The following is a 15,632-nucleotide window of genomic DNA, read 5'->3' as shown; positions in this document are numbered from 1 at the left end:
CATCGCTGTGGGCCTACTTCTGTAAAAATTATGCCACAAAGGAGAATTGGGTAAAATTGATATTATTTTTACTTTTTTATTAAGAGACTAATATTTCACTTCCAAGATGCTCAATTTAGCACATATCTTTACCTTTTATTTATTAAATTTACACTTGTATTTCTCTCAATAAGGCAGTCCATCCCATCTCCCAATATCCTCATGGCAATTCTGTGAGGACAGAGAGTCACTTGCTCAGAATTGCACACCGCTCACTATGTTGAGCACGTTCCTAAACTGGGTTTTCTCCAGGCCTAGGCAACCAGTCCTAGTCCTATTTTTCATATGTTCACAAGAGACCACTGATATTTTAACTAAGAACTGAAGGGATATGTTGCCTTTCTTAAATTTCTATGAAAGAGGTTTGAAAATCTCAATTTTCATTTGTAGGATATTTTATCTCCAGCATTAGGGGGAAAACAGAATACACACATGAAATGTATCTTAAGGAATTTGAATACAGTGAAGATTCTTGTGAAAATTACATCAACACTGAGGCAGTTTCAAGAATCTAGAGCTTCGACCAATATTAACAGCTGATCATCAACACTAAATTGACAACATTTTTAAAAAAATTAAATACCCCTTAATACAATTGAATAGAGTGAAAGCAAACTATAATTAATTCGCCTGTTCCTGTTGAATAAAGTTCTCTCACTCAAACAGCAGGGGGCACTAATACCTTCCCCATGTTGAAAATTTTCTTTTTTTTAAAAAACTAGATTACTGTACAAACAGCAATACTCATTTTAAATATTTTTACAAAAATATGAAAAAACACTGATATGCATAAAAGCAACAATTCAAAAGAAGCAGGGCAAATAACAAAACTCTAAGTATTCACATATATTAGTACTCCAAACATTGTCAGTATTGATCATAATTACTCTGCAAATATGTCCATTGTTCCACTCCAGCAAGGAATACTACATGCAACACTTACTATAGGCACACACTCAGGTGGTTTGTTTGTTAAACTGATGAATCATGCTTTCATCTTATTGAACAAGGATGACAACTGCATCAAGGTAAGAACTGTACACACTCCAGAACTGTAGAAGTCTGTACTGTACTCTATTGTCATGTACATTTAAAACTAAGTAGAAACATATACGATAGCTTACATTAGACACAACTGCAGTTACCCCAACCTCCTTTAAAATTTGCTTTGATCATTAATGGGATTGAACTATATTATAAAAGCATCCCTATCAGCCACACATTTCCTTAATCAGAACATAAAAACATAAGCAGTGCCCTGCTGGATTGGACCTCTAGCCCATCTAGACTAGCAGTTTGTCCCAGCAAACGGTCTTCAGAGACAGCGACACTGCCATCACACCTAACTGATATTGATCCCTATGACTTCCAGGAATTGGTCCAACTGTTTTCTGAAGCAGGTCCAACAATTTTTTGAAGCCAATGTTTGAAATGAAGATTTAAGATGCAAGAAATAGAAATAATAAAAAAAATAGCACATTTCTAATGATTCAGTGTGGGCTTGCACAAATCATTCAGCACTGATTATGAAGAACAATTTCATCAATGAAATATCAGCACTTTTAAGAATTTTCCCACTAAACATTGCTGTGATAATTCTACAAATAAGCTCTTACCAAATAACAGAATTCTTCCTAATGGTGAAATCCAAACTGGCCCTGAGGAGGAGCATTAAAACACACTAACAAGCCTTTATATAGATCCTAAAAGAGCACATAGGATCGATTCTGAGTCTGAATAATGATCAGATTAAGCAGGTCATAACAAGAGTGGTTGCACCATAGAAATCAAGAGCTGTCTATTCATCGCTCACATTGTAATGGTGGCTAGTAACTGAAATACACATCATGCAGTACTACTGCTGGCACCAAATAAATATTAGTGCTATTATAATATAATTTACCAATCTGTTCTATCAGTTAGTCTGTAATTTTCTTTCCAGCAACAAAGCATATAATGGTACAAGTATGAAACTGCTTTATCTAGCATTCATCATTCAATGTCATGATTTAACCATGCTACTTCCATTTCAGCTAGGCACTGCAAAGTGTAAATTGCACATCTTTACATCTTAACAGTTCTTGCAATTACTCTTCTTTAAAATGCAATACCGTATCTCCCACCCACAATAAAACGTGTATTAGGCACTGTGTAATTTAAAGGCTTTTCTATGGAAAGGTAAGTGGAATGCTAAATTACTTTTTTTCTGGATGTAAACAGAAAACAGCAGGAAATTATTTTGTCAACTCTCAGCGCACACAGTAGAGCGGACCCTAGGGACCCCCAAAGGGTTCTTGGGATAACAGGAATTCAGTGTGACTCAGGGATTAATCCAGGAAAACAGCACAATGCAGAGAACACGGTGATCTGTAGATTGAGGAGAGTAGTAAAGTATAAAAGAAAGAGGATGCACAGGAACAGCTCTTTAAAACAGGAGAGGTGATTAGAAGAGGAAACCTCTCCAGTCAAACCCTGACAGTACTGACACAATTGTAGTATGTGTAACTTCTATATAAATGTGTACATTCATGGGACTCAGATATGTTTTGTTTTGCTTTGAAATTCCATGCGTACTTAGTATTTTACTATGTTGATTAATAATGGCAGTGATTATCCATTTTGAAACTTTATCAAAGTGCCCTTGTTTTGTAGATAGAAAGAAAATGTTAGAATAACTTGTTAAATAAAAAACTTCACTCTGCCCACTCCCAAAGTCCCTTACCCAAGATGATCAGATACTTCTTGGGGCCACTATTGCCCTCACATGCTCTAGAAGTCAAACAAGCAACAACTGAAATGCAAATCTAGTGTACTCATGCAATTGGGAAGACATCTTACTTTATACCCAGAACATAACAAACATGGCATTCATGGAAGAGATCAATAGGGACAATCAATCCTTAGAAGTTGAACTAGGCTTCAAAAGAATCTCGAGGCAGAAATGATAAACATTTGAGATAGTGCACTTTGTGTGACACTTCCAGGGCTGAGGAGTAAAAATTATTTTGAACACAAGAGCATATTATGTTTTGTCAATAACATAAAGTTATAAATTGTATCCAGAATCAGATCAAATTAAACTCTTCTGAAGATGTGTTATCAAAAAGTAGGTACTATATTCTCACCTTATTTAGGGAAAAAGAGCACCTTTTAAGGAAAGGTAAAATTTGTTGCTGCAGTTGTCTTGGAGAGGTGAAGAAAAAACTCAGTGCTTAGATTGTCTCTTCAGCTTGATGGGTCTGTGATTGAAAATCTGAAGAGAAGCAAAAAATATACAGAAAACTGTTATAATTTACCACCCATTTACAAAGTAGCAAGCATATGAAATGTGTTTTGAATAAAGCAGAATAAAGGATGAAATGGGCTATATCTCACATAAGTTTATGCTACTGTAATATCTATTAGGCTGCAATCCAATACACATTATCTGGAAATAAATCCCACTGAGCTCAATGAGGATTACTTTTGAATATGCTGGATTATACTACTAAAATGACTCAATAGATTACATTGCTAAAATGCCTCAAAGACCTCTACAATATCTGCAATCGACTAACTGGGTAGTATTGGTCAGAATTCAACTTCAGAAAGGAATCCTAAAGAGGCTTGAGAAGATTGGCTGTGTCTCTCAAACAAATGTGGATTTATTGCAGATGCATTGGTACAGTGTAGCAAACATCTAAAGGATTTTTTTATAGTTTCAGAAAATCATTTAAAATCTGTGACCTTTAAACTTAAGTACAACTTTTTTTTGTCTTTACCTTTACATCAACCTGTCTTAGTGTGATGTAAAAGCAAGCAAGACAGGTGCTTTTTAGTATATCAGCTTAATTTTAATGAAATTAAAATATGCTGTGTTCTTTCTCTCTCCCCCTCTACAAAGCCAAAAAATGGTGCAGCAAAACTCAAAGGACCTCATCATGTCAAAAGATAATAGCAGAGCCGCATCTCCCTGTTGTGAAGTAGACAAATCAGCAGTATTTAGTGACAAATATTGTAACAAAAAAATGAAAAAGCAGAATATAGCAGGCTTTCTCAACCAGGGTTCCACAGGACCCTAGGGTTCTGTGAGAGGTCACTGGGGGTTCCCTGGGAGATCATGATTTATTTAAAAAATTATTTCAAATTCGGGCAGCTTCACATTAAAGAGATAAGTTTCATTCTTTATTTTTAGTTTAAGAACACTGTTAATGCATATATACCGGCCTACACATGAAATATTATAATTTTTTAATTTCTGGCCTATATTTGAGCCTGAATGTGCAGAGGCTCCCCAAGGCCTGAAAAATATTTCAAGGGCTCCTCTAGAGGCAAAAGGTTGAAAAAGGCTGGAATATAGCATTCATAACTTTTAGGATTTAGACTGAACTATAGCTATTTGAAAGACACATCACAAAACAGCAGTTGAACCATGGAAGATAAACCATAATGCAAAGCCAGGGACAGACAACCAACTGCCCTCCAGATATCTTCAATTTCAACTCCTACCAGCCCTAGAGAGCACAGCCAAGGGCTAGGGAATGCAGGAGTTTAAAACATCTGGAACACACCAAATAGCCTGCCCTGGGTTAAACTATAATGTTATTCTGACTTAATGTGATATGAAATTCTATTCATTGTGGCCTGTAAGCCATCATTTCTTTCCTGGAATAGATCATACATTTCATTAACCCCAAAACAAAACAAAAAAAACCCTGAACCAGGCCAATGTAAATGAATTGCTCTAATATGACACAACAGAAGCCAATATTGCCAGATGACACATAAGAATGCTATTGCAAGCCTCTGCAACAACAGAGAAAATTCACCTAAATATGCTCTTCAGATAATGCTGGCCATCACACAATTAGCGATACTGACACATTTAATTCCGCTTAGCACTTGGACAAGATTGTGAAAACCAGCTTATGATGTTGTTACAGGGACAATAGATGCTACGTGTACAGATCAAATGTTTTCCTTTACAAAAGAAGGTTCTACAAGAGAAGCTTTTTCATTAAAATGAAGTATCAGAAAATAAATACCAAGAATCTGAAATTATTATAGTATATTTTTTAAAAGCATAACCCACCTTATTGGAACATCCAATAGCATAAATAACATATTGTGAGAAATTTAAATTTGTTTACTTCTCTATCAGAATGCACCATTCCCAGAATTTCAGCAGAAACTTTCTAGTTTAAACAATAATAGAACAGGAAAGTGATTTAATAAGAGAAGTTTTAGGATCAGCTGAAGTACTTTATCATCTCTTTCCTCATATTTAGGGTTGCCATGTTATTCGTAACACACTCCAGCCAAGATTTAAAGTACAAACTCTTACAAATGTAAACAAGTACATTACATTCTTCCTTTCTTTTGGTCAGACTGTTTTATAACATATAGTTTCATGTTTCTTGAATTTATATGCTGAAAAGCAAAACATTCCTCCTTGAAATTGTATGTGTGTGTATGTGCATACACACATACCCCTCCGTACTTTTTAACTCCAACGGTAAAGTCTTTTTTAAGTCAAACTAAATTCTTTGTGACTTTATGGAGATGTCCATGTCATTTTCTTGCAACAGTACAGGAGTGGTTGCAAGAGAATGGCATGGATGTTTCTTCCAGAACGTTTTCTCAACTTCCTAGCCTAGTATACAGTAGATTAGGAAGTATACATCCTGGTGGTCTCCCATCCAAGTACTGACTTTGCTTAGCTTCTGAGCCCAGACAAGACTGACCATTCCCTAGCCCTTGGCTGTGCTCACTAGGGCTGGTAGGAGTTGAAATTGAAGATATCTGGAGGGCAGTTGGTTGTCTGTCCCTGGCTTTGCATTATGGTTTATCTTCCATGGTTCAACTGCTGGAACTTTATATTTTTTCATTTTAATTCAAATTAAGCTGAAGATTTAATCAAATGGGGCACAATCTATTAAGATTTCCTCTGCATATCCTATTTAAATAAGGGTGGTACAAGAGACCTTCCTTAGTGTATTATATCCATTAATTACTGATTTCCTTTTGTAAAATTTCACCAAAAAGATCCACTGACTTATTAAATCACAATCTCCTAAAAATTGCAGAATAAATTCACATCTTAAAAATTTATCCAGATGCTCACATTATCTTTAAATTCTAATATACAGTGCTACCTGCAGAACTCTGTAGTTTAACCCTGCAGCGTTTTTTTTAATTCATTTCTTATCTTAACCATACTGGCACAATCCTATATAAGTTATGAATAAGTGAGTTCACTGAATTTATTCCCAGATAACTGAATAGAGAATTGCAGTCTAAATCTATTATTTGTACTAAGTACATGAATTGCACCTAAACAGTTAATTATTCACCAGATCAGTGGGTCAGCAAAGCACTCGATTCTCTCAACAAAGAAACTGCTTCTTAACAAATTATGCCTGAAACCAGTAAACATTTCAGACAACATTCACTATAGTGGTAGCAAAGGGGGGGAAAATTGAGGCCTACTTTTGTTCTCACAGATACCAATATATGTAAAGCACTGCCTCCAGCTGTCAGAAAGCAAAGAACTAGATCATATATTTTATTACACAATAGGTGATTCTACAGTAAATACTACAATAAAGATTCTCTGACATGATTTTAAAAATATATATAAGCAGGAAAGGTTGTGTATAAAATATAACTTAAAATAAAAGCCCTTTCACTATGTTTTGAAGTCCAAGGTGAAAGCACATCATTCTTCAGACATCTCAATCACAGGTCTAAAGCATTCCTACGCACTCATAAAGGTTTATAAACAAATCAATCATATCATAGTAGCAAGACTATGACAAAGAGACATTCTATAAAATTAAGTCTGTGTTCCTCTTTCTATTCCCTGTCACATTCATTTGCTTTCTGTTTCCAGACTGCTGGCTTGGACACATTGGCTCAAAACAGATATCTGAACAGAACGTGATGGCGACTGGAAACTAATAACAGCCTTCCTTAATAGGACTGCTAGTGTGAGAAACTGCTCTGAAAGACCATGAGGAGAAATGAAGCTGAGACTCGGCAGACAGAGAGAAATATGCCAGTCCAGTAATTTTAAAACAGAGATGAAGAACATGCTTATAATCAACAATACTAAAAAAAAGTATTAAACATTATAAACATTTCCAGTTTCAAAACTGTTAATGGGGATGAAAGTTCTGAATACTAATAATGTGATAACTCAGTTTTGGAGCATAGCAAAATACTTTTTTTTTTTAATCAACATGGGACTAGAAGTACACAAATACGAACCTTTGGCATTGTCAATGTGTTTTTACTTTGCATTAAAAATGTATTAACGATAATAAAAAGCTTTCCTCTTCCCTAAATTTAATATTGTGCTTAGAACAGTAAAACTAAATAAAAATAAACCTATTGGAGAATTATCTAAACCATTAAGGAGACTGTTAAAATATTTATATTGTGCTCACTATGACCTTCAAAGAAATATTATTAAATTCCAGTTAATTTTCTCTAAAACCTTTCTTAACCTGATTGTAGCTAAAACAAGTAAAATCTATTTATGTTACATTTATGATACATTTTACTCTAAAATTAATTGTTATTTCAATGTTACCTGCATTAGTTGGTGTAGTTTAGATTAAAAATAATTTCTACAGATTGATAAACTAAGACAACAGGGTCTTTTTTTTTTTTTTTACTTTTGCAAGACATTGGAAGTATCACATATGATTCCTGCCTTGGTCAAGCAACCAACTCAAATTCCTTTACTGAAAAAAAAATTTTTTTGACTATAAACTCTGAACAAGTTTTAAAAAGCAACAGACATTTGTTCGTCTCCTAATAATACATGTCCATGGTATTTGCATGCAACACAACTTTCTATTTACAAATGCCTTCATGGGGAAATCTAGTGACACTATTCAGGATCCAAGATGAGAACATTATCAAGAATTACTCACAAACCTATGTGCTCCTGACAAACATGGGGTAAATTTTAGAAACTGGGATGTAAAAGTCATTCATCAATCAACATAATGGCTAGAAAATGCATTCCAGGAAGTAGCAAGCTATTATCTTTGCAATATTTTCTTAGGGTTGGAGCCTTTAAATTCCTACAGTGGTTTGATGTTCTGAACACACAAGGCACATTTGGACAGTAAAGAAGACACAGATACACATAAACAAGCTGTATCATAGTAGTATGAAAAAAACAGCAACTTCCTGGGGCCACTCTTGTGAGAAGATAAAGGGACTGATTAAATATTCTAAAAAGCTTGTTTCATTGCAGAAGGGGAGGAATACAGAAGAAAAGTATGAAATCTCAGTTCTCAGCATCAAATTAAATACTCAAATATCAAATTAATCTTTAAGTAATCCAATTAATTAAATTTTATGTTATTAAAGAACTGCTGTCATTCAAAATATATCTGGGTAGCCCCACTGAAACAAAGAGGCAAATAGCAAGGTGCCAAAGCTGTCTGACCTACAAGTTGCCCTAAACAGTTTCTTCAAAGTAAAATAACAATTATCATAAACCAACTGCAACTCAAAGAAAGTTAAAGTTAAAAAGAAGCTCCTCCAAATTTAAAAGCAATCACAAATGCTTTCTGGTATCTCAATTAATAATACCTTTAGCTTAAACTGCTTTCAGAAACTCCTGCAGAGAAGAGAGATGAGCCATTACCACTCCTCATTATTTTACAAGCCTCTGAAAAAACTAAAATTTCAAGAGAATATGGAGCAACCAGCTTAACCTAATTTCTACTTTTGACAATGAGTCTGCTGCTAAAGATCTATAAACAACAAAAATAAAAAAAATCATTACTAATGCTCTATAGAAAATCTTATGAATTGCAATTCCTAGATTCAAAGTTGAAACTCTGCTCCAATATTACGTGCAGCCCCTAATATTTTCTATTTCAAATTTCATGCAAATTATGTATATCACATGCAAAGAGTAGATAAATAGTACACAACTGATTAAAAAGTTGTCCATCCCTGCAATATAAGCCCATTTGAGGTACTCCAGTCACAAGAAAAATGCACCTGAATGGACAATGAATACCGTCTGTTACCATGGCACCTCAATCTAATTACATGACTGATCAGGGCTAGAGAGAGTGCACTGAAACCTACACCACTGACATGTCTCTACATGATCGCGTGCACACACACACACACACACACACACACAGAAATGTGGAAAATCTATCAGCTTTTTGCTTACAGTTGACGAGAATAAGGACAGTTCTGTTCAACACAACTATGACCTGTAAAACAGTTAAAAGGAGAGAAAAATAACAACCTATAACTCTAAGCAATACACTATCTCCTCAATTATCTCTTCCTCATTCATAACCCTTATTCTAAGAGCAATAAAACTAGGCTGTCCTCACCAGCCAGACAAACAAATCCACATTCACTGATGAAATCTGAATTTGCTGTTAAGGTTTCATTGGAAACTGAAATAAACTGCCCCAAAACGTCAGCAAAGTAACTGGCTACACTGAAGCATATGTCATTACTAACCATGTCAAAATACAAAATGTGGATTGCTAAAGATCCATCATGAAATATTTCATATTCAAATATATGGGTGAAAAAAGAATCCACAAACTAATACATGCAACTACGTAATTGTGGTTACTCAAATACATAATTGTACAAACTAATGTATTATGCATATCATGAAATTATAAATTTTGGGATTTCCTTCCTCCTCTAATTCTATCTGGGTTCATGATCACTAGGGAAAATATTATTCTGGAGGAGTCCCTATTGCATACCTTACGGTAAACAAAATAAAAATAGCTTGTTCTTGTTAGCCCCATAGTGTGGCATTATATAACAAGCTTTCAATTTGCTCTCTTTTCTATCATTGCTTTCTGATCTTTTTTGCTGCTCTTTTTACAAAACCCAAAGCACCTCCAGTATCTGCCTTTTAAAATGTTATTTTGTTGTTACTATTAGCATTTCAATACAGATCAACATATCCAGAAAATACTTTCGCTCTAACATCTGAGGGGGCTACGCAATTGTTTAAGGCTTAGAGATTAGATTAAGGCTTCGGAAAACTAAAATAGGATAACTTTTTAAAAATAATTGAGAGTGAGTGAGGGGAAGCAGGACAGCACCCAGAGACACAGAACATAATTCAAAGGTACTAATACTCGAAATTTTCTTTCTTCTCCCCCCCTTCATTTTTTTTTAAAGGTGGGGAAACTCTGTCACGTCTACAGAAAAGCCGATCGTTCCTGGAAGCCCGAAGAATCTTGGCAGCCCCTTGGAGGTCCTGCACGGTGCGTATTTTCTCCCAAGGAAAGACTAGCGGAAGGTTAAAAGCAGAAGCTGCCGGGGAGGATGTGTCAAGGTGAAGGGTAGCGCAGGCCTCCACCTGTAACGGAGCCCTACCTCCTTGCCTGGTGCCCAGCAGTGGCCTTTACTCACTCACTGACTCCTTGCTGTAGTGCCGGAGGAGCCGCCAGCCGATTTGGGGCCTGAATGTAGGAGCATAGTGAAGAAGCTGGAACTGCTACTGCTGCTGGGCACATCCCTGTCCCAGCGCCGCCTCCTCCTCCTCCTCCTGCGCCGCCTCTTCGCTTCATTCACCCCTCCGGCAACCACCCAGCCCCGTACTATACAGTGCAGCGACGACTGGCCCTCCCTACTATCAAGCCGGGGGAGGGGAGAAGGGCGCGCGCTCCTCTGCTCGCCCTCAGCAGCCCAGCCGGCCTTCAGCAGCAAGAGGGACGCAGCTCTAGCCAGACGGCGCCGGCGGCCAGCGCAGCAGCCGGCGGAGGGCGTTGCTTCGGGACACGCTCAAACTCCGGGGCCTGTACTAACGCCACACGCTCCTCGTCGCCCGACTTCTCACGCCAATGGTTCCCCGAGCGCAGTCACGCACTAGGGCAAAGCGGCAGGAAGGCACAGGCAGGCAGCTATCTCGGCACCCTGCTTAACGCCAATGCACGCCCTGGATACTTTAGAGAGGAAGGAAAGCAAACGAGCACACAAGCCAAATGCGCGCGGGGCGGGGGGGTTCATAGGACTTCCTGTTCTTTCTTTACTCTATGCTTTTGTGGATGGGGGGGATTTCTCATATGCATAGAATGCAAAGAATTTCAGCCAGCACCACCCACAGCACATAAAAATAAAACCATTCTGGCCTGGTTCCTCCTTCCTCCCGCTCCAGCCTCAACACGAAAGCCGGAGGGGGGGCGGGGGGAGAGAAAACGAGAGGAAGAAGGAAAGAAGAGATGCAATTACAGGATTCTAGTAAGGGTGACTTCCAAGCCTTGACATAACAGAGCATTACGTCGCCCTTCCCCCTTTCCAGTAACCTTGTATGTGTTTTTCCAGCTGGAAATATCTGGAGGCTTGGAGGGAGGGGGGAGAAAGAGAAGCGAAAGCAGAGGAGGAATTTTAAAAAGCCACTTACTGTATAAAGTGTCAGTGGAGACTGGGGTGTGGGGAAGGCAGACCGGAAAAAAAAACTTGCCAGCTGATCTCAAGGGCTTGGGCTTTTTTTTATATCTTTTTAAAAAAATATTTTATTTCTCTTCCCCTTCGGTGTGATACAGTTGCCTCCTCATCAACTGTAATAGAAATGATGTCTGTGTGTAGAAGCTCGCTTCTCTCTTCTCCAGTATGTAAATGTGTAATAGAAAGCAAATATGGAGCAGTTGGCTGCCTCTGCGTTAGCTCAAGGATCCTACTTCATGCAAAGGGGTGGAGGAGAAGGAGGCAACTCTTTGTCAGACGGCCAAGAGAGCCACACAGATTATTGCATACGCACAACAGAGCCTGGCCAAGCCAGCCTTAACCCTTTCCAAGTTTCTTCCTTGCTTTTAGCAAAGAACGTGGGGTTTTGTTACTATTGCATGTATCTTTGCCTTTCCTTCATTATCCTTCACACTAAGTTAAACACTTATGCACACTACAGGTCTGTCATCTTCCTTCTCTGAAGTCCCCAATCCCCCCTGGATATGAGGCAAGGATTGCCTTTTTTAAAGAGACTTTTGCAAGTGATACCATTTTGAAAAAAAATACTTAGAGCCTTCTAGTATGCATCTGTACTCAGAATGGACATTAACTTCAATGGGGTTTGCACCTTCATAGGTATTTTGACCTAGTGTATACCCTTTATGCCATGGGGCCCAGTTACTTGATGGTTTCTGCCTAATCCACTAGGTTCCCTTGTTGAAACAGCATCACCTTGTGAGGCCTTGGAAGTGTATGTCCCTGTCATGGCACCTACCTTATGCAACAGCCTCCCCACAGATACACAGAAGTTGGCCTTCCAGAAAGCAATGAAGACCTGGCTTTCCCCCCAGGCACTGGGGCCAGGTTGATGGAACCAGCTGTTGCGGTTGATTGATGGATGCAAGTTTTATTAGGGCTTCAACTTTTGTCGTTTCATATGGCTTTGTGTTCTAATTATATTGTGTTTTTATTCTTGTTAGCCACCTTCTTTCTGGTAGATGGGCAGCCATATAAGTTTGTTTAATAAATAAATACATACATACATAAGATCTCATTACTTTTGACCATGGAGAAATGTTCTACTTAGTCCCACAATAGAAATATTTCCTTGAAGGAATATGGGATCCCAAATAAAGAATAAGAAATATTCCTTAAGTGAAAAAAGTATGCATGGGAAAGGCCTTAATAATAAAAAGACTACTGTAGATGCTGAACCATATTATCCTTTCATAGGATAATGGACTACTGGACGTCCCCTCACCCCTCCCATTTTATTATGTTATAGAAAAGACAAGGATGTTTTATGGAGAAAACCTATATGGAGAGAACTTGTTATTTATTGTAACAGTTAAAATGAAGCATTAGTCAAAATTGAAGATGGGAACTGATTCCCTGTGATTAACTGAATATATGATTAGCCTTTTAATTTCCAAAAATAGATTCAATCTATTTGAATACCTGAGGTACTTAATGCATGTCCATGAAATTTATGTTAACATGACATGCTTACCTATCGTTAATCATTGTGAAATTTTCTGGGTTTGCATAATGCTCTGAATCATAAACTAAGCACATGTGTTAGGTTTGCACAACGTGGTTCCCTAAAATGAGATTGGCCAGATCGTTCGATGTGTTTTGTAAATATATGCCAGGTTTTAAAATGTGAGTGCTCCTGTGGAATTATGTATATGGAACAATATTACTCAGAAAGCGTGTTCAGGTTCCCAAGATACTCAGACATCAAATTATGTTAGAAACACTTAAGAGGTCCACTTTACCCCAAAATGCTATATTGACACTAACTCTTTTAAGGACTTTCAGAGCAACTAAAAAGCAAAAGGTTAAGATAGTACCCAGCCATTTCATTAAAATAAAAGACCAAGGCCACTTCTGAATCAAGAGAGCTGGTTTATCAGATCTGACAATTTCACTTCTAGACAACCTGATAAAGTTTGATGAAATAAATAAATTTTCATCTGGAGTTCTATATTAAATGCAGTAATTTAACAAAGCTTTCTGCTTTGTGTGGAGTAATTGCTATATGCAGCTAAAATAATTACTTAATCAGAATTGAATTATGTCCTGACCTGCAAGAAATGGCAAAAGCTGTAAGAAATCAATCTGAACTTTTTCAGCTTAATGCCTAAATACACTAAGGAATGTATTATTGATGGGAAAAATCCAAGTTATCACAATTTAAAGCACACCCAAGAGAATCGGACATCAATTGCATTTTCTCCTTGCTAAGTCAGTCTCTTCTACTTTTATTTTATTTTATGCTATCAGCTGTTCTGACCTGCCACAACCAAGACAATAATTCCTTTATTTCCCTTTAGTGACCTCTATGAAACAGAACCTGAGGCCCATCCACATCAAGGCTAGAAGCCCTGTAGAATCTGAGGCTCTCTCAACAATTATACTGCATCAGCTGAGTACAACCGCATGATATCTAGAATACAGGCTCCAAATCCAGATCACTGATGCATGGAGATATAGAAAACTCTGCTGCCATCTTGTGGTGATCCAGTTTTTTGCAGCCTAGATCTGGTATCCTTAGCGTACACAGTGCATGTGGACGATTCAAAAATTGTTCAAAAGAAATGCTTCTGCTTGAATTTTATCATATATTTATTATAGCAGCTCCTCTTTTGTTCTGGCTTCCTTGCCAGCCTGACACAAAAAGGTGCTGGTGCTTTTAACAGTCAGTTCATTAAAGTTAATGCAATTCTTAAATCAGCCACACCATTCCTCTAAAATAGTGGGGCTATTTTATTAAGAGCTGAGAAGTGCTGTGCTCACACAAAGTCTACAGCCATTCTTCTGAATTATTTTTAAAGATACACAGCCATAATATGGGTGTAGTATAGGGCTACTTATATAATAAAACTCATCCAATGCCTTTGTTCTTTATTCAAGAAAAAAAATCTGAGTTGTGAGGATCTTTTACAATAGTGCACAAGTAATGTGCCAGGAGATGAGCTGTTACTTGAAAAGACTCATCCAGTTCAATTGTTGGTAGTATAACATATATTATTTTCCACATGAACTTATGAATATAAGACAAATCTCAGCTTGATATTCTAAATACACATATACTGTTCAGAAAACATTCCACAATGACATATGAAATCATGTATACACTATATATACTGCATATAGTGCAGATATATTTGTGACACTGGAAAGACATAACATAGCTTTACATTCAGATATACTGCCTTAACATCATCACTAAGTATTGGCAAATATTTCTCACAGCCTTCAAGTATTATATTCCAAAATAATTGTCATAAAAATACCATAATTGGTCCCACTACAGCCTCTAGTGAGCAAGAATAAATCATTACTCAGAAACAATCACACAAGCTATGTATCTACAAGAAGCTCAAAGAAAACCCTTTTGGATCCAGCCAAATACTTTTAGAATAGTTTGACTTGGGGCAATTCACTCATTCACAACTTTATTTCAGACCACATCCCTTTAGCTCAGCTCTGGCAGATAGGCCAAGTTATACTACCAGTATTTATGTTTTTTTCCCTTTCCTACTTTTTTTTTTTTTGCAATTTCCTTTTCTTTTTTTCAGCCAAATCAGGCCTTCTCAAATTGTACTAATTGTTCTGTGACTGGCTGGCAATCACCCCCTTAGGAGGTTGTGGTTACTGAATATTAATAAATCAAACATTTTCCAGATATCCTAACGACAGACTAAAATTAAGTAGGAAAGAAATGTCATCTAATAATTCTGGAATTATCCATTTCTTTATTGTTCATTCTAGTGAAGGATCTCAAAGGTTTCAATTTAAATCAAGTGTTTTTAAAAATCAAATAACCTGAAAAGATAAATTTATATATATATATACACACACACACATTTGTGTGTATATATATATTTTATATACATTTTATCTAACCTGAAAGATAAAGTATATTTATTATAACTTTTAGAATGATTTATATGACTTTTTATTTCTCTTATATGTATTGTAGAAAAAAAATGTAAAATATGGTTCAAATGTCTCTGAGTCTGAACTTCTTTCTTAAATATACATAATTATCCATGCTACTGAAGAGATCAAACATAATTGCCAAAGGCCTTGCTTATATTGTTACAATTCCACTTGAAAAACACATAGAATTCCTTTTGAATTAG

The 15,632-nt window shown here is 36.8% G+C and overlaps 1 protein-coding gene across 2 annotated transcripts in view; it reads right to left on the bottom strand.

Moving 5' to 3' along the window:
* ATXN1 (ataxin 1) overlaps positions 1-11,714 on the bottom strand; it is a 265,056-nt gene extending 253,342 nt beyond the window's left edge. Inside the window, exons 1-2 of one of the 2 annotated variants that reach the window (XM_063298928.1) lie at positions 11,438-11,714; positions 3,165-3,292 (exon numbers count right to left, since the gene is read on the bottom strand). The gene's annotated coding sequence lies outside the window, so the exon portion shown is untranslated. Of the gene's footprint in view, positions 1-3,164; positions 3,293-10,446; positions 10,746-11,437 lie in introns of those variants that run through there. The other variant, XM_063298929.1, reaches the window with a different exon arrangement.
* Between the last annotated feature and the right edge of the window lie 3,918 nt (positions 11,715-15,632).

Source organism: Candoia aspera, chromosome 3, assembly GCF_035149785.1.
Source record: "Candoia aspera isolate rCanAsp1 chromosome 3, rCanAsp1.hap2, whole genome shotgun sequence".
Taxonomy (NCBI): Eukaryota; Metazoa; Chordata; class Lepidosauria; order Squamata; family Boidae; genus Candoia; species Candoia aspera.
This window is presented reverse-complemented; position numbering and strand designations above follow the sequence as displayed.